We start from the raw sequence: 19,927 nt of genomic DNA, 5'->3' as shown, positions 1-19,927 counted from the left end.
CTTTGTGTGGGTGTTTTTGGTGGTTCTTGCTACAACCTACTGAAAAAATGTACACTATTTATGAATATTGAATAGTTTTTCATCCTAAACACCATACCTCACCCTTTAACAAAATTTTAATACATTTTATTGTTGCTTTTCCCTCTATAGACTCTATCCTTGATTTGCGGTCATCAATTGCTTTTCCCTCTATAGACTCCATCCTTAAGATGCAATTCTTCCCTTCCTATGCAGTTGACACCTTAAAGGAAAACTACCATCAAAATCAAGCATGGATACACCAGGGACACCTATTCATAGATCCAGGTACAGTGACTGTGGTAATCTTCTTATTAATTCTCCTTCCTTGTTAATTCAACTTTTTAAATTATTGCTGTGGTTCCCAGACACCTAGATGCCGCCGAGCCTTCAGACTCATTAGCATAATTTTAGAAGAAATTCATTTGAGAAGAAAGGAGGCAATGGATAAAATATAAGAAGATTACCACAATCACAGTGCCTGAATCTATCAGTAAGTGCCCCGGGTTTATCCATGCTTGATTTTGATGGTAGATTAACTTTAATGCGCTTCTGTCCATCTTACAAGTAATTTCAGAGAGAAAGTAGAAGTGCAAGTTCAATGTGGTATCACAAAATCTATGGTTATTGTTGTAGTTTTCCTATTGTTGTAATGATCCATAATATCTTTCAGAGCTACAATTAAAGGGAACTTGTCAGGATAACACATTTTCCCCATTATGACAGGTTTTATAATATTCGTGAATCTGCTTTTTAAATTAACATTACTACGTTCACTCACTTTTAAAAGTAGATAAAAGTATACCTGGCTCCCATTGAGTCATAGGGACGTGGGAGTACCTGTGCCATCCTCATCCTCTTCCTCATCATTATCTTCTCTCTCTCTCTGCTAGCTCCTCCTCCCCCTTCCTCCCTTCCCATTTCCTCATAAAGGCTTTAGCTGACCGTGTGCTACAAGGAGATCTCTGTCAACTCACATCTGCATCATTTAGAAGAGCAGAGAGGAGATAATGATGATGACTACATAAGGACCCAGGTCCTTTGACTGAAAAAGTAGTTTTATGTACTTTGAAGAGTGAGTTGAAGCGGTAATGATAATTATAAAAGCAGATTGGCAAATAGTATTAAAAAGGGTATGTGGACCTCACACTTGGTGCAAATGTGTGAACCCGATGACAGATTCCTTTAATGATACATACCTGGCTCCCCATGGTGCTTACACCTCCAATCTCACAATCGGCACAAAACTTTTAAAATGTAGTTCCTAGTTTTATAGCTATATTTTAAGACACATCACTGTTTTTAATTGTATTGTATTTTATTGCTTTATTATAGCACCATATGGTAAAAAGAGGCAGAATGTACCACAGCTTAGGGGGAGCATAACCTCTTGTTTAATTGTTATTTTAATTGGTTTCTGAAAACATGTTTCATTATATTCTTGTATATATACAATAATGCAAGGAGGAGTGTGTAGTAGGTGTGTATGTGGGTGTAGGTTCAGTACACATCATGCTTGTACTATGCTAATGTTATTCTTATAATTCTATATCCAAGTAAATAGAAAGGATTATCCTTTTAAACCTTTATTGCAAATGTAACGTCGATGTGAAATGACTGTTATCTATTCTTGTCCTCTAAGGAATAATGGGAGCTATACACCGAAGGAGAGAGCACTTTAAGAAGATTGATTAAACCAGTGTTATTATCCAATAAGTGACAACATCCAGAGGTTACTCGATTGCTGAATTACCTGCTTTTAGAACTTCCAGGCTTTGCACCTGTCACGCGGCAAGATAACTATTTATCTTAAAGTCAAAGTGGCAAGCAACAGTGTGGTCCTTTGACACAGAACATTGACACAATTTGTCTTCTCCTCCCACAGACAGTTGCTAATGGACTAGCAGCAGGACCCAACAACACAACAATGAGTTTCATCACTTCACTGACAGCAAGCGCACACAGCAGCAGACCGGGCTAAGTGCATACCTCAGCTACGGAGACAAATGCAGGATGGAAATCTAAAGATCTATTGTACAGGAGATTCTTGTAGCTTATTATATAATGGACCAACAAGAGAGTTTTTGATTAATATAATAGATCGGAAATGGGTTCTACATAAGGCTTCTTCATCTTAAGGGCTGAAAAAGAAATGATTTTTTTTTTTATAACTAAGTTATTGTTAGTATTTATTTGATTTATTTCGACCCTGCTCACATTGCAGTCAGGGTCTATGCTTGCAGTCCCTTTTGGAAGTCTTGGCATATTTGACAGAAAGAACAGCGTTGTAAATGAGAGACCTGAGAAATGTGATGGTCCCCTGTGGTGTCCATTGTGTGTCCTTCCTGTGGTGGAGTGATGATGCCAAATATGAGACACAGCCAGGAAGGGTACCCCCTAAATTAAAGTCATAGGTAGTTTTTAGGTATGTCTATTCAAATACGACTTTTAAGTTACAGTAAAAGAGGTTTTGAAAGGCAATTAAATCATAACATGTGAAGATTATACTCCATTTTATAATTTTGAACTCTAAGGGACATGCTTGTACGCCTGAAATCTGCCTTGCAAGCTCTGAAATAGCAGCAATTCCTGGAGCACAGACAAGAATTGGGCCTATTTCCACCCTTACGCCACCTTCACCCTAAGTGGGCATGGAGGGATGTGAAGGTGGTTGAAACAAAGTGGGGCCCAAAAATAAAACTATTTTATGAACAGTCACAGTCAGTAAGAGGCTCCCTTAGCCCTGCACAAAAATAACATTTTCTAGCTTACACACAGTAGTATGGTAAGTATCTGTAATATGGGACTTTAGGAGAATTTTATAGGAAATAGATGATGGGCAGATGATAGAAGATAAACATGAAAGATGATATAGATTTAAAGATAGATACATTTATAGATGAATAAATTTAAGGTAGATTTTATATGTTTAAATGTTTCGCCTGAGGAAGCCGGCAAGGCGCTGGGGCTCTACCTCTCCCTTCGGTCAATGGCACTTCTTATATGGTGATATAAAAATTATTATTTTTTGGGTGACCAGCACATAGATATGTGGCAACACTAATTCTAGTTATATTATATTTATCTTATGCTCTTGAGTACAACAGTTTTTGCTCATTATATATGTTGTATGTATATGAAATTAATTTTAAAAATCTACTTTTATACATCCACATCCACTTTTTCTTTAGTTTTTATATATATAAAATAAACAAACTATAGAAAATAGATAACTAAACGTATAGATGATAAGCATCTTCACCCGGGTATTCAAACAACGGGTGTTAATGGAGCAGTACATTCTCTCCCACAAATTTCCAGATGCAGGGGGTGCCCTTTAGAACAAGAGGCCCTGGGCATATGGCCAGTTTGCCACCATCTGAAGCCGTCCCTGCCGTTTGGCATGGTAGAGAGTTCTAGTACATGGCTCGGATTCATATTGTATGGCCTCCCACTCTGCCTTGAGTGACAGTGCCCTGCTCCCTCTGTAAAAAATGGACAAAAAGAGGGTGTACCGGACCTTTCTTATACACAAGATCATATGTTTGATTTATATGTGATATAAGAGCTGATAGAACTGCCCTTTTCACCCATAAAACTATTCCACCGGAGTTCCCAACTTTTTATACAAAGGACACTGATATACTGTAGTACCCGAGTTGTTAACAATTTCCGTAAAATCTACCAGGCCAGCATTTCTTTTTTTTAAATGACGACGGAAGAAGCTTCACAAGAAAAGTCATCATAATTTCTGTGCACTAATGGGATGTCAGCCAATCACACTTGGCAGACATTTCGGATACAATCTCTCCTTTTCAACTCTGCATCTAAATTACGATTTGTTTCCCAAGATTACAAAGAAGCTTGTGTCACCTATGCCATATAGATCTATTATATGCACATAAAGCAGATTAGCGAACACGACCATCATTAAGTGTACAATATACATTATTACTATTAATTCCTATTTTCTTTTATCATTTTTTTTAGGAAGCTGAGGCATTATAGGGTATTTGTGATGAGAAAATGAGCCAATCAAAGTGATTGTTTTTCAAAAGCACTGCTCATAATGGTGGATACAAATGATACAATGTGGAATATGTCTTATTACAAGGAACAAAAATAGAAATGTAAGTAGTGTCTGAGCAATCAGTTATCTGCGAAGACGCAGGCTTATTTGTACGTCAGTGGAATTTCACTGGTACTAGGTTTGACCTTTAAAAAACTAGTCCATCCATAGAATTGTAATAATTTCTCCTTACATTTCTGCATTAAGGTAGTCTTTTAAGTACTAAACAAAAGTTCCTGGGTTTATAAAGGTTGGATTTTTATAAACTGCTAAATTTCGATTTCAAGAAGTTGGTTTTAGAAGAAGTAGGTACTTCAGCATACACTTCAACCACAATGCATTCAATTCTGTTTCTTAGACCAAACATTGGTGAAGTGGATTTTTACATTTAGTGTGACTTGGTTCTCTATAATATCCAAATAAAGAAAATTGCTTTTGTGCTGCCGCCAATACATGATGACTGTTCTAGAGTGCAGGTATTGCCAATTAAAAGGCAACTTTTCATGCTGGAAAAACAGATTTATTAACATGTTAATTGGTCTGAATAAGGAACTGCATTGATCTATCTACCTTCCGATCGCCTAACTCACATGATCGTTATGTCTTTTAGGGTAGGGAAACCTTTTTTATCATATCCTGGAATTGCATAAATATTCAGAAAATGAGCTTATAAAATTATGCAAATCTGCTGTTAATGTACGCATGCCCCCCACCTTGTCCTGCTCCGAATGATGCATTTAATCCCGCCCCCGCCCTCACCGGTGTACAAGCCTCCGGACATGCGCCATATACCTTACCACCTCTAGTGTTCCTTCATCCTATACAGGTGCATTCTTAATTTTCATTGGTCAGTTTTAGTTTTTAACCTGTCCATACTTCCTTGGCACCACCCCTTGGCAAGGACGAAACACGTGTCGGGTAGGTGCTGGGTAGCGTCTTCCTTCATGTACTTTACTGTTACTGGATCTGAGGTATATACCACTATGTTTTATGGTTCATGTGCATTATTAATACTTGTGATGTTGTGACACTAATACATCCTATGATCAACTCTAGGCACTTGCACTTTGCCCATTATATATTGATATTCTCATAGCCCACTGAACGTGTTCGCTGCCCAGCACCCATATTTGCTTTCTATGTAATCACCTTGTCTGTTATACGCTATTTCTTAATCATACCTAATAAAATTGTGGTTTTACTATTAGCATTGGTGCTCACTTTGTTTTTCTCCCTATCGGTAATGCCCCACACTGTCCTAGCCTAGTCCTGCCCATCGATTGTGCAGACAGCCGGTCGATGGGCTGGTCTAGGCTGCAGTGAAGGGGCATGTATAAATTAACAGCCAGTGGAGCCAACAGGCGCTTTAGTGATGAAGGCTGGAGCACCTCTGGCTTATTTGCGTAATTTTATGAAGTAATTTTCTGAATATTTTTGCCTTTCCAGGATACAGTAAAAAGGTTTCATCCCCTAAAAGACCTAATGAGCAAATTACTTAGGTTGTCAATGGCAGGATACAGCAGAGTGGGCCTTTGTGGGGTATCCCTGCTCCTATTCTGCGCCCCTTGCTATAGCCTGCAACTGTTCAGGTCTTAATGGTCACAAGTGATAGTGCAATTCAACGCCAGGCAGGGCAAGAAGAATTGTCTGCCAGCATGACCGGTTGCTGGAGGGGCCAACGTATGACAAATGTCCCCCATAAATTAAATAAACATCATATACTGTAGCTTCAGCACAATGAATGTAACAATAAAACATATACAGAATATAGCAGGACATGCATCCCTTAACTGGGGAATCCAAGCATCATCCTCATCTTGATTACGATAGCTCTGTATTCTCTTGTTTTAGGAAGCTTATAAGATAGAGAATTTTGTGGATATTACATATCTTCATCAGGGTAAATGGTAAAACAGTACACCTAGTCATCTTTTGAACCAACACTTCCTTTCGATGTTCTACAAAGTCAAGCGACCTACTGTGAAGATAAGTGGTCCATTTTCGCATGTTGATTGATTGGATGGCCATCAGTGTTAATTGTTCCAATAATATTTCAATAAATTACACCACTATTAACCATTTTTTAATTATACGGATATGTGGTATAAAATAAACAACAAACCCACATCATCATGAGCACCTAATACGAATCCTTTATTTTTCCTAACAGTATACTTTTTTGATTTTGTACCACCAAATTTAAGTTATTCTTTGACATGTAATTATTTCAGGTAGTCAACACCTGGTCTACATTTTAGAGATCATTAATTATTGGATTGGGTAACCTGCCAGAAGCAAATCATTTTTGCTCCGAAAATAGAAGATGGTAGATTTCATTGCCTACTCATCTGCCATGCAAATTGTTCTGAGTCTGAAAATTGGACTTGAATTTGATATAGTTTATAGTGAAGAAAGTAGGTGATCCTAATATTGTTTAATGCCAAGACTAGAATTAAAAGTTCCACATGTTTCTTACAAGTTTATGATTGCAGAGATAGATTTATCTTAATTTTTAGAACAAAATTTACTTTTCCAGTTTTTCTTCCATATTGTAGACATTTAACTGTATAAGGAAATTGGGATTTATATATATTTGCAATATATTGCTGTTATGTTTAACCCCTTCAGAATGAAGACAGTTTACTATCAGAAACAGCTTTAAGAAGATTGATAAACCCATGAGATCTTCATAGTACTTAAAACAAAATGGAGGTGAAATTTAGAAAGGTCCAATTTTGTCAGTAATATGTTCATATAGCCCTTAAATTTACCCATTTACAAAAGATAAAAAGAGAAAACTCATCTTAAAATTTGTTATTTGCAGATTTTTAGGACTATAAGGTGCACAAAAAATCCTTTGATTTTCTCAGAAATCAAAGGTGCTCCTTATAGTCCAGTGCGCCTTATATATTAACCGTACTTACAGACAACAGCTGGTCTGAACAGTGCACAAGTCTGCCACCTGCTGGTCATTCATCCTTATAATCAGGTGCGCCTTATAAACCAGTGCGCCTTATATATGAACCTAGACGTTTTAGCAGGCATTTATTAATTGTGCGCCTTATACTCCGGTGCGCCTTATAGTCCGAAAAATACTGTACAACACCTGTTATATGGGCGCATAGCGAGACGCAGAAGGGAAGGAGGGTCATACATTAGGATGTTAAGCCCTATAAAATTTAATGGTTTTAGTTGGTTCATGGGCGCACTTTTGTTTTTCTATTAATGTTGCCAGGAAAGGGCTTTTTGCTGGATGAAATGCATTTTTTTGTGATATTATTTTGGGGTGACTATGCCTTATTGCTGAAAATGTATTAACATTAACATTGAATTTTGACTTCTTTGGTGTTTACCCTATACCTACCCTATACCCATATAACATACCCTTAGTAACATGTAAGATTTATTTCACGGGTCTGTATGATTGCGGCAATATCTAATTTCTATATTTTTGCTTACATTTTAATAATTTTATAGAATAAAACCTAATGTGGGAAAAAATCTAGCATTTTTGCATTGCCATTTTTCAAGTGGCATAACTTTTAATAAATGATCCATAATGCTGGTTGAGAGCTACTTGTTTTGCTTTACAACAGCACCATTTTTGTTTTGATTTTTTTCATTACTTTTTATTGCATTTTATGTGGAACAAGATTGTTAAAAATCATATTTTTTTGCGGGTTTAAATAATAATAATATAAAAAAAATATTATACACCATTTATCAGTGATTTTTCTTTTTTATTGTATGGTTTATTATGGACATTGCAATACCTTATATGTGGGGTTTGTATGGTGATTTTCATTTTTTTTAAAGGGCTTTGGGTGCAATTTTTAATTAATTTTTCTTTTTACTTGTTTCACCATGTCCGTTGTTCATGATATAACATGTATAATATAATAATATGCATTGCAGGTTATTAGCACTTTCAGCCAATGCAGATGCATAGGCTTACACACTGCCTGTAGGGTCCAGTCACAGACAGGACCATAAAGGCATCGAGTCTTAGCTCAGACCCCAATGTTGCAATTGCGCCATTCAGAGCACCCAAAAACTCTTAGGCTGGCTCTGATCCCGTAGGGAATACCCCTGCAGGCATTTAAATGCAGTTTGCAATTTTACAGTCTGTCCTGTATTTGTAAAGCATTTCAATGTATTCTGTGGAATGTGCTATATGAGTATTTACACTCCTTTACCAAACTGAGAGATTTTCTGCTTGTTGACGAAATATAGAATATTAAAGGTTTCCCACAGAGAATGTCAATTTTAAATTCTTTCTGGAAGCATTTATGCCATATTTTTGTGGGCTTTGTTTCTTTCATTGTACACTTCAAAAGACACATCTACTTTATTCTTTGGGACAGTACGATCATAAGGATACCAAATGTGTAAAGGTTTTATTACTTGATTTTGAAAATCGATTTAATAAAATTAAAACTGTTTGTCCAGAAACAATTATCTGTTTAACCATATTCTGCTGCAAATAACTTTAAAGTGGAACAAGCAGACATTTTCATTTCTACCATTCAATCACTTTTAAATTTTTCATGTGTTGTGAAATAGCAAAAATGTGGCATTTGAACATTTGGGCAGTATTTTCGTTTACGGGGTTCACCAATGAGAATAACCACTTTTATATTTTGATGGATTGGGACTTTTGGGACACCATGATTCCTAACACATTAATGATTTTAGCTGTTAATTTTTATACGTGATTGAGAGAAAGTGGGGTGATTTGAACTTTAAAAATTATTTAAACCTTTTTTTACACTGTATTTCTAGATCCCCTATGGTACTTGAACCAAAGGGGGTCTTCTCACTTATATTATATTTATATAGTAATAATTACTGGATCTGTTAACAGCAGGCTCTTTCACCGGATCCTGCAATGACAGCTATGGAACCCTCGGTTAGGATCCTGGCTGTTATTCAAGTTTGTCGCCCTCCGATGTCATAGGGGGTGCCGGCCAGTACACTGCGTTTGATGGCGGCACCCATACTCGATGCCAGCACTGATCAGGGTGTCAGCCATGGGTATTAGCTGCATAATGCATGATCAACTCATGAGTCCACTTCAAACAACCTTATGTGATATACAACAACAAATATGTGATATACAGATACATCACATATCGTTAATGGATTAAAACTGAAATATGAACAGATTCAAAATAAAAATAATTCTGTCCAATTTAAAGGCATACTTCCATTGAAACCAAGCATGATAAACTGGGGGACACTTACTCATGGATCCAGGCTGCAGGGCTATGGTAATCTTCTCATATTTTTTATCCATGGTCATCTTCTTTCTACAATCAACTTTTAAAATTATGCTACTGAGCTTAAGAAAGCTCAATACACAAGGATGGAAGTGTGAGACAGTTTAACAACCTATAAAGCCTGATTACGGAAGGACTAAGGTAGCCCCTCAGGTTTATTAGAATAATTTTCAAGGTTTATTTTAAAAGAAAGGAGGCTATAGATAACAAATATAAAAAGTTTACCGCCGTCATCGTGCCTGGATTTATGAGTTTTCCTGTTTTAAAAGACATTGGCTCATGATATTTTACATTCCCCAGGAGATTGAACAGCTTAAGGCTCATTGTCATGTTTATAACCAGCTGTTTGCACAAGTGCTATTTGATTGGCGCCAATACGAATATATAATAATATAAAATTATAAAAATAATATTTGCTATTAAGATAAACTATATGTGTGCAATCCCGTGGCATAGGCAGACGGCGGACTGGCGACCGGTGGACGAAGAACCACGAGGAGCCTCGTCCCACAAAAGAGCCCTGGGAAATCACGTGACCATTCACGTGATTTCCCAGGGCTCTTTTGTGGGACGAGGCTCCTCGGGGTGCTTCCTCCACTGGGCGCCGGTCTGTCGTCTGCCTGTGCCACGGGATTGCGCACATTATCTCCCTCAACGAGGTGGTTCCCTGGGTCCATCTGACACGAGGTCACAGGCTGGATTGGCTGCCATCGCTACTGCATCTCAAGGTCCAAATCTCATCTGAGATCAGGTGAGAGTCGACACAGTTTTCTTTGCCTGTACTTCACCTTACCTTACGTTATCACACTAGGGTTGCGCGCTTCTCTTGTGCTTGTCCCCCGGTGACTAACACGCAAATCCCTGCGTGTAGCACCATCCTCCAGGTTATATTACTCTCAGGATAAACTATATAACTGTGACAAACTGGGAAAATACTTTTTTCCTTTTTGCTGCTCTCACCTGATTTCTATGCTCATATAATTAGAGCACAGAGTGAGAGACATGTGTGTTTCTGCAGTGTTGCCTCCTGCTATCTATCATCAGACAAACTTAATTGTTCCATTAGTTTATTTGCATTTCTCTACACTGTCTGTTTTCCCATAATGCCATAGAAAAGAATCGCTTGGGGAGCTAGAGACTTTACCATAAGGTGAATCGATTCTAACGTATCGGAATTCGTTCCGAATTTCTGGAAAACTTTGGTTCGACACAAATCCAAAGTTCACGGTGATTTGTGGAAACTGTTTTTCCTCCCCCTTTATTAGCAAAATGGGCTTTAACTCATTACATGGTGCAGAGAACTCTGGGAAGAAGAAAGGAACACCCTTGATCACATGTGCAGACATGAAAGCCAATCAGTGACCAGCAGTCTTATGTGATGTCACACAGCCCTATAAAAACAGACAGTCATTTGCAATCTCGTCATTTCACACGGCAGTCTGTAGCGTCAAGCTGCCTGTGCTTAGTAGCTGCTGAAGTGATTTGTTCTCAAAGCCCAGGGTCTCAGTTCTTGTGCTTCTGTATACCCCACATTCCAAGTGTTTTTTTTGTTGATAAAGTAGATATCAAGAAATCTGTGTCAAATCAACATAGTTAATTAACCAATATGTTGAACAGAGAGGTGGCAGGTAGAGCAGGCAGAGGTCGCAGCACAGTAAGGGTACACCGCAGCAGGAGTGACTCTGTGAGGCCAGAACTGCTGTTGTCATCTAGCGGCAGTGTGTTGATTAACAACCCAAAGGTTCTTGATTGGTTGACTAGGTCATGCACTTCCTCCCCAAATGACATCTGACAACCCCAGCCTAGAGTCCATGGGTTCATCAGAAAAAACCCTTAGTTGGCATGGCCAAGGAGCAGGTCAGCGGCTCTCACCTGTTCTCAACAAGCCTCTGTCCTGTTCATTTCCCCCAGCCAGAGATCTACTAGCAGGTCTGAGCTCACCGCCACTATTCAGCGTGGACAGCTGCTGCTTGACAATAAAGAGGTGGGGCAGACATCCGCTGCTTTGTGCAGTAGAAGGGAAAGTAGAGATGTGGAGAGTGGCACAGGAGGTTATGTTGCACTTGCAAGTAGTCAGGCTGTGCATACTGTGACCGTTGAGGAGAATAGCAGTAACAGCGAAACACAAATCTTTCAATTCCGTATTTGAATAACTGGATATGAACACCCATAGCACCTTTAGCTACAGTGAGAGGAAGGGTCTTGGTTTTCCCATAGTTTTTTTTATTCCTATGTTGAAATCAACATGATTAAATGATTAAATACCCCAAGTCTGGCGTCCTTAACCCCTAACCGACATGTGACGTAATACTATGTCACATGCCGGGTGCGGGTGCATGGAGAGGGCTCACAAGTTGAGCCCTCTCCATAGCCAGTAAGTCTTTGCTGCATATTGCAGCAAAGGCTTACAGGTAACACTCGCGATCAGTGCCAGCTTCGCCGGCGGCTTCCAAAAGATGGCGGCACATGGGCCATCTTGCCGAGGATCGCTGCTCCCTTTGACGTCATCGGGGAGTGGCAATCCATCACCATGACAGCCTCGGGTCTTTCGAAGACTCGAGGCTGCTTCGGGTTAACCTATTCATTACAATGTGCTATCAGCAAAAATTGAGTCGTTTTTTTCTTCCTTGTGCATCAGTATCAATAGCTGAGTTTTGTGCTTACTCCAGGGATGCCACAAGGAATTTCAGGGCCTCATACAGGTGGACACAGGAAGAAGTGACATGTAGTAACCAGTGGGGATCTGTTCTTTCATGTACAGAACTCTCTGGTGAGTTCCTTAAAGGGGTTATGCCACGAAACAATTGACTGCAAAAAGCTGTCAAAGAGGTTAAAATATTTCAAAAATCTCTTTGTAATGGTTAACTGGCATTAAAGATACCTTTCTATTCATTATTATGATGCTTGTTCAGCCTCTACTCTGCTCCACACAGAAGCAGATGTGGGAGGGGCCTAGCCAGGCACAGGCACAGCACTGACAGTGGCAGTTATTGCACAACTCGGTGCTACAGAGCGCTCAGCCTTCAGAGTCTCCTTCCACCTGCTGTGCTCAAATAGTCCCTGCATTTATTGATCCAATAGAAGTCCAATAGAAATGTGTCATACGCCCCATGTTAAAAGTGCACTAAAAAAAGTTGGTGCAGTCTGTCAAAGCAGTGCAGGGGGCACCAGATTCATGAAGAACGTGCGCCAGAAATCCTGAATATGGCGCCCCCTGCACATAGTACACATGTACTATGTATTCTCACAGCATCATGTTCGGTCAGGCTGACATGCATGGCGGAAGTCTAGGTGGGTGCAGGGGAGGCAAACCCCATGTGTATAGTCACTCCAAAGTGACACTTACCCCTGAGGAAGTCACTTCGAAGTGAGGATACGCATGGAATTTTCCGTCCCTCCATTTTTCTAGACCTCCAACATATTTACACTTTACTGTCCGCGTGACCTAACATGATACTGTGAGAATACATTGAATTGCAACTAAATCACTAGATAGATAGATATTTATGAGATAGATAGATAGATAGATAGATAGATAGATAGATATGAGATAGATAGATGACAGGTGATGGATAGATAGATGGCAGGTGATAGATAATAGGACTTGGATAGATAAATAGGTGAAGGCTTCTCACATGTTACTGATCTTAAGCTACTTCCCTGTTAGTCAGGGACAGGGGCCCCTTTGCAGAAGAGCAGTGTGGCATGGAGGGACAGTGAATGGTGGAGAGAACAGGAGGAGGACTGCAGGACAGCAGGGTAACATGGAGGGACAGTGAATGGTGGAGAGAACAGGAGGAGGACTGCAGGACAGCAGGGTAGCATGGAGGGACAGTGAATGGTGGAGAGAACAGGAGGAGGACTGCAGGACAGCAGGACAGCAGGGTAGCATGGAGGGACAGTGAATGGTGGAGAGTACAGGAGGAGGACTGCATCAGGAGAGGTCAGAGCTCAGCCTGTTACTTGTGTTATCTCTGCAGCCTCCTGTGTGACCTGACTAATGGTGGAGGGAGGAAAGGGCTGCTACATTGCTATGATCCATGATGTTAGGGGAGGACTCCTCTGAGCAGCAGATAGTCATGTCTGGCTGCAGTTACCTTGTATATGCTGCTGTAGGCTCCTGTGTGACCTGACTAATGGTGGAGGGAGGAGAGGGCTGCTATATTGCTATGATCTTTGTTAGGGGAGGACTCCTCTTGTATCTGCTGCTGTAGGCTCCTGTGGAGCTGGTAAGCAGTAGACATCACAGCACAATCTCTGCCCCTCCTCCTCTCTCACCTCCTATTGGCTGCAGTGTGTCAGGTGATCTCTCAGTGTGGAGAGGAGCTGTGAGCCCGTGGAGTGATCTGTAGTGCAGGGCAGCTGCTGACTCCTTGTGCGCAGACTCGGCCAGATCAGCTGTAGCTCAGAACGGGACACAACTACCAGCAGGGGGCGCCAGCAACCAGGACATAAGGATTTATCTCAGTAAGGCTGCAGGTTTTGTAATAAGTGTAAATGGTGAAAGTACTTGTCACAATGCATTGGACCCAATTACAGCCATTTGCCATGGTGACACAACCCCTTTAACTGCTATATTCACCACGAGATGTTTCCAGCTCCACGCAGCACATTTCCATATGTCACATATATCTATCACATCACAATATGACCCCCTCATATTATATATACCCCTCACACCATAGCTCACCCCCCTATAGTTTATAGAGCAATATAAGTGTTTAATATCTGTGTGACAAATTTTTATTCATAGTGACACAATTCAGTGTTCAGCGCAGTTTACTGGAAAGTTTGATAAAATTGGATGTTAACAAGAATTCTTTATAATTATTTATCCTTGAATTCAACATGTTGCACAAGTATTACAGAATATAAAGTTAACTACACATGAAATAAACTGCTGGACCACATTTTAGGAAAGTTTTAATAAAAAATAAATCTAAATGTCTAATTCCTGCTTTGCAACATAATATACTATCTGATCTGGCAAACAATAGTGGAGAATGTCTTGTTTAACATTAAAATGACACACATAATGTGAATGAGGACAAACCTTTTCTAGACTTGAACTGGAAGCTTGTTGGATGATTACCAAGGGAATAGTGGTCAATTTATTGTGGTTGCAAATTTAATGGTTGAGATCTTCTAGTAATACATACAATGATTAGTGAAATCTAGTAATTGACTATTTCGTAGACTCTTAATGAGTCTACCTTAAGTGAGTACATGGAAGTTAGCCCATTTTATTTATTTGCCAAATTTGTAAAGTTCCCTTTAAAAACCTCTCAGTGCCAGCAGATCTGTCATTATCTGTCCAACAATGTTTCTTTTTTCTGAGCAACAAACAGTTTCTGCAGATGATCCCCAGACAATTGTACTACTACAATAAGTTGGGTTTGATCAAATATTTCCCCTGGCAAGTATTCATCTTGTCTAATCCAGGGCCAGAGGTCACTTTATGTGACATTATTCCCTCTAGTTGTGACATGGTGAAAGCAGTAGCAGACAAAACATGGTAAAAAAATGTGCATGTTTCATGAGTATGACAGAGACACTATACTGTGCCCCCTATTTATAATTGATGACTTGAACTTGTCTGCTCTTAGTTTTCCACCCCTACAAATAAAAAGGTGCTCAGTAGGGGAGTATTTAAACAGCAGCTTAATATACACAATTGCATTATAAGGCTCAGTTCACACTGCTGTTCCTTACCTCAATTCCTTACCTCTGTAAAAGAAAGGAACAGAGGTTTAACAATTCAATTAAGAATTACAATTTAAATTGTATGACATCCGTTATGTTCTGTTTAGGCAGGAATCCGTTTTTCATGCGTCTTTTGAAAGGAAAGATGACAGTGGCTGCAGTACTTTTTCGCTGTTTGAAAAAATTGCATGGAAAACGGATGAGTGGCTAACTGACCATAACGGATGACGTAAAAATTTACATTGATGTCAATCGGATTTTTTTAACTAATACAATACACCTCTGTTGCTTACTTTTTTTTTAACAGAAGTAAGAAACAGAGGTTTGAATGGTAGTGTGAACTTAGACTTGAAGGGGTTCTCTCACCTAACTCAGTGATGAGAACCCAACAAAGCACGAGAACAGGGGGTCTGATGGTGTCCGTGGTACCTCTGTTAGATCCCTTGTTGCTCCCTGAAATATATGGAACAGAAAAGAGGTGAACACCACTCTCCAGGGTGTAGGTATATCAATATTCAAATCTACCAAAGTAAATACAAAGGGTTCACTGCACAGTGCAAGCCACTGGTAAGCCTAACAAATAAAAAGGCTAAAAAAATTGGACAGATGAAACCTCTACCAAAATGATGGAAATAAAACAGTATAGAGAAGGAGCTTTTATTGCGTACCAGTATCTGCCGATGATTATGATTCGCACACAACAGTGTTGCCATTTCTCTTGCCTAAGGAATTTTCCCAAATTTTTTTACATTGTACAATTAGTGCATTCTATATGACATTAGTTTGGGAAGCACCCAATCAACAAAAGAGTTGACATTCATACATTTCCTATAAGAAAAACTCACTCTCACCCCTCTCTAAACATAAAGAAAACACTGTATTACGCGGAAAGATAGGACATGTCTAGAGATGAGCGAACATACTCGTCCGAGCTTGATGCTCGATCGAGCATTAGTGTACTCGTAACTGCTCGTTGCTCGGACGAGTATTTCGCCCGCTCGAGAAAATGGCAGCTCCCGCTGTTTTGCTTTTTGGCGGCCAGAAACAGAGCCAATCACAAGCCAGGAGACTCTGCACTCCACCCAGCATGACGTGGTACCCTTACACGTAGATAGCAGTGGTTGGCTGGCCAGATCAGGTGACCCTGGGATAGACTAGCCGCTGCCCGCGCTGCTCGGATCATTCTCTGTCTGGATGCCGCTAGGGAGAGAGCTGCTGCTGGTCAGGGAAAGCGTTAGGGTGTTCTATTAGCTTACTGTTAGGCAGGAGTGATTCTAAAAGAACCCAACAGCCCTTCTTAGGGCTACAATAACGTTATAATTTTTTTTTTTTTTATTTGCAGCTAGTACCATATTGTGAGGAATTAGCAGGGGGACTTGCTACCGTTGTGTTTAGCTCTTAGTGACACACATATCCACCTCAAACACCAAAGTGGGAAAATTTATTAGGGGTTTGAGTAGAATTAGGCAGAGTCTGCCAGTTTCTTTTTATTTTACGTTTATTGTTTTAATAACTCAGTGTCATCTCATCTGGCATAGTAGTGTGCTGTAATACTTGGCTAGAAAATAGCCATAGGAGAATACAAACGGCTTAATTACGCCTACAGTAGCGTTATATATATTTGTTTTCTAGTTGATCTGCTGGTGGCTGTAGTTGTTGCAGTGCATCTACTAGTAAATTGTGAGCAATTTGGAGTCAGACTTGCGACCACTGTGTTTTAGTGACGCACATATCCATCGCAAAGACCGAAGTGGGAAAATTTATTAGGGCCCGGGGTTGTATTTCAATTAGGCACAGTCTGCCATTTCCTTTTTTATTTTACGTTTATTTTTTTCATAACTCAGCGTCATCTCATCTGGCATAGTAGTGTGCTGTAATACTTGGCTATAAAATAGCCATAGGAGAATACAAACGTCTTAATTACGCCTACAGTAGCGTTATATATATTTGATTTCTGGTTGATCTGCTGGTGGCTGTAGTTGTTGCAGTGCATCTACTAGTAAATTGTGAGCAATTTGGAGTCAGACTTGCGACCACTGTGTTTTAGTGACGCACATATCCATCGCAAAGACCGAAGTGGGAAAATTTATTAGGGCCCGGGGTTGTATTTCAATTAGGCACAGTCTGCCATTTCCTTTTTTATTTTACGTTTATTTTTTTCATAACTCAGCGTCATCTCATCTGGCATAGTAGTGTGCTGTAATACTTGGCTAGAAAATAGCCATAGGAGAATACAAACGGCTTAATTACGCCTACAGTAGCGTTATATATATTTGATTTCTGGTTGATCTGCTGGTGGCTGTAGTTGTTGCAGTGCATCTACTAGTAAATTGTGAGCAATTTGGAGTCAGACTTGCGACCACTGTGTTTTAGTGACGCACATATCCATCGCAAAGACCGAAGTGGGAAAATTTATTAGGGCCCGGGGTTGTATTTCAATTAGGCACAGTCTGCCATTTCCTTTTTTATTTTACGTTTATTTTTTTCATAACTCAGCGTCATCTCATCTGGCATAGCAGTGTGCTTTCATACTTGGCTATAAAATAGCCATAGCAATAGGATAGCATCGTTTGGTTTTAAAAACTAAAAAACACAAAAAAAAAAAAAAAAAAAAAAAAAAGTAAAAAAAAAAATTCAAGTTATAACTCTCATTTTCAAAATGTTTAACCCGAGGACTAGGGGTAGAGGACGAGGGCGGGGACGTGGGCGTCCAACTACTGCAGGGGTCAGAGGCCGTGGTCCTGGGCGGGGTGAGACACCACCTGCTTATGAGGGAGCAGGGGAACGCCGCAGAGCTACACTCCCTAGGTTCATGTCTGAAGTTACTGGGAATCGTGGTAGAGCACTGTTGAGGCCAGAACAGTGCGAACAGGTGATGTCGTGGATTGCCGACAATGCTTCGAGCAATTTGTCCACCAGTCAGTCTTCCACGCAGTCCACCCATGTCACCGAAATCGGCACTCCTCCAGCTCCTGCACATCAGCCTCCCCCCCCCCAGTCTGCCCCCTCCCAGCAAAATTTGCCATTTGAACCGGCATACTCTGAGGAACTGTTTTCTGGACCATTCCCACAGTCACAAACCACTTGTCCGGTTGCTGATGAGCAATTTTCCGATGCCCAGGTTTTCCACCAGTCGCAGTCTGTGGGTGATGATGACCTTGTTGACGTACTGGAAGAAGTGTGTAAAGAGGTGTCCGACGATGAGGAGACACGGTTGTCAGACAGTGGGGAAGTTGTTGTCAGGGCAGGAAGTCCGAGGGGGGAGCAGACTGAGGGATCGGAGGATGATGAGGTGACAGACCCAAGCTGGGTTGAGAGGCCGGGTGAACACAGTGCTTCTGAGACGGAGGAGAGTCCTCGACCAGAACAGGTTGGAAGAGGCAGTGGTGGGGCCAGACGGAGAGGCAGGGCCAGAGCTGGTGCATCAGCGCCAAATGTGTCAACTAGTGAAGCTCCCGTGGCAAGGGCTCCTGCGGCGAGGGCTAGATTTTCAGAAGTCTGGAGGTTCTTTAAGGAAACACCGGATGACCGACGGACTGTGGTGTGCCACAATTGCCAAACCAGGATCAGCAGGGGTTCCACCACTACTAGCTTAACTACCACCAGTATGCGCAGGCATATGAATGCTAAACACCCCACTCAGTGGCAACAAGCGCGTTCACCTCCGGCCGTGCACACCACTGCTCCTTCCCCTGTGTCAGCTGATAGTCAGCCCCCTGCCCAGGACCCTGCCACAAAAACCCCATCGTCGCCTCCACGATCCTCCACAGCATCCACCAGCGTTCAGCTCTCCATACCCCAGACGCTGGAGCGGAAACGCAAATATAGTGCAACCCACCCGCACGCCCAAGCCCTTAATGTGCACATCTCCAGATTGCTAAGCCTGGAGATGCTGCCCTATAGGCTAGTAGAGACCGAGGCCTTTCGCAGCCTCATGGCGGCGGCCGCCCCTCGGTATTCGGTCCCCAGCCGCCACTACTTTTCCCGATGTGCCGTCCCAGCCCTGCACCAGCACGTGTCAGACAACATAATCCGTGCCCTGACCAACGCCGTTTCTGACAAGGTCCACCTGACCACGGACACGTGGACGAGTGCTGCCGGGCAGGGCCACTATATATCTCTGACGGCACATTGGGTTAACTTGGTGGAGGCTGGGACCGAGTGTGACCCTGCGGCTGGTCATATACTGCCGACGCCGAGGATTGCGGGGCCTACCTCGGTCCAGGTGTTTGAGGCCTACTATGCCTCCTCCTCCTCCCACCCCTCCTCCACCTCCTCCTCCGAACGACCATCCGTGGGCATGGCGCCATCAGTCGGTAGCTCTAGGCACAGCAGCAGTGCCGTCGCTAAGCGACAGCAGGCGGTGCTCAAACTGCTGAGCCTAGGCGATAAAAGGCACACCGCCCAAGAACTATTACAGGGCATCACGGCGCAGACTGATCTGTGGCTGGCACCGCTGAACCTGAAGCCAGGCATGGTTGTGTGTGACAACGGCCGTAACCTGGTGGCGGCTCTGCAACTCGGCAGACTGACACATGTGCCATGCCTGGCCCATGTGTTAAATCTGATAGTTCAGCGTTTCCTCAAGACATACCCCAATCTGTCTGATTTGCTCACGAAGGTGCGCCGCATCTGTGCGCATTTCAGGAAGTCCAGCACAGATGCTGCCACTCTCAGGGCAGCGCAGCGCCGCCTCCAACTGCCCGCTCACCGACTGTTGTGCGACGTGCCCACGAGGTGGAATTCAACACTGACCATGTTATCCAGAGTTTACCAGCAGCGCCGAGCGATTGTAGACTGCCAGATGTCAACTTCCACCAGAACTGGTAGTCAGGTCAGTCAGCTTCCTCAAGTCTAC

At 41.6% G+C, this 19,927-nt stretch overlaps 1 long non-coding RNA gene across 1 annotated transcript; it reads left to right on the top strand.

The window, feature by feature from the left end:
• The first annotated feature begins 222 nt into the window (after positions 1–222).
• Positions 223–2,135, top strand: LOC140072231 (uncharacterized). Its single transcript, XR_011849182.1, has 3 exons — positions 223–306; positions 387–511; positions 1,661–2,135. It is a non-coding gene; the product is annotated as an uncharacterized lncRNA (long non-coding RNA).
• Positions 2,136–19,927: the final 17,792 nt, after the last annotated feature.

This window comes from Engystomops pustulosus, chromosome 1 (genome assembly GCF_040894005.1).
Source record: "Engystomops pustulosus chromosome 1, aEngPut4.maternal, whole genome shotgun sequence".
Classification (NCBI taxonomy): domain Eukaryota; kingdom Metazoa; phylum Chordata; class Amphibia; order Anura; family Leptodactylidae; genus Engystomops; species Engystomops pustulosus.
The sequence above is the reverse complement of the archived record's forward strand: the minus strand, read 5'-3'. Positions and strand labels throughout refer to the sequence as shown.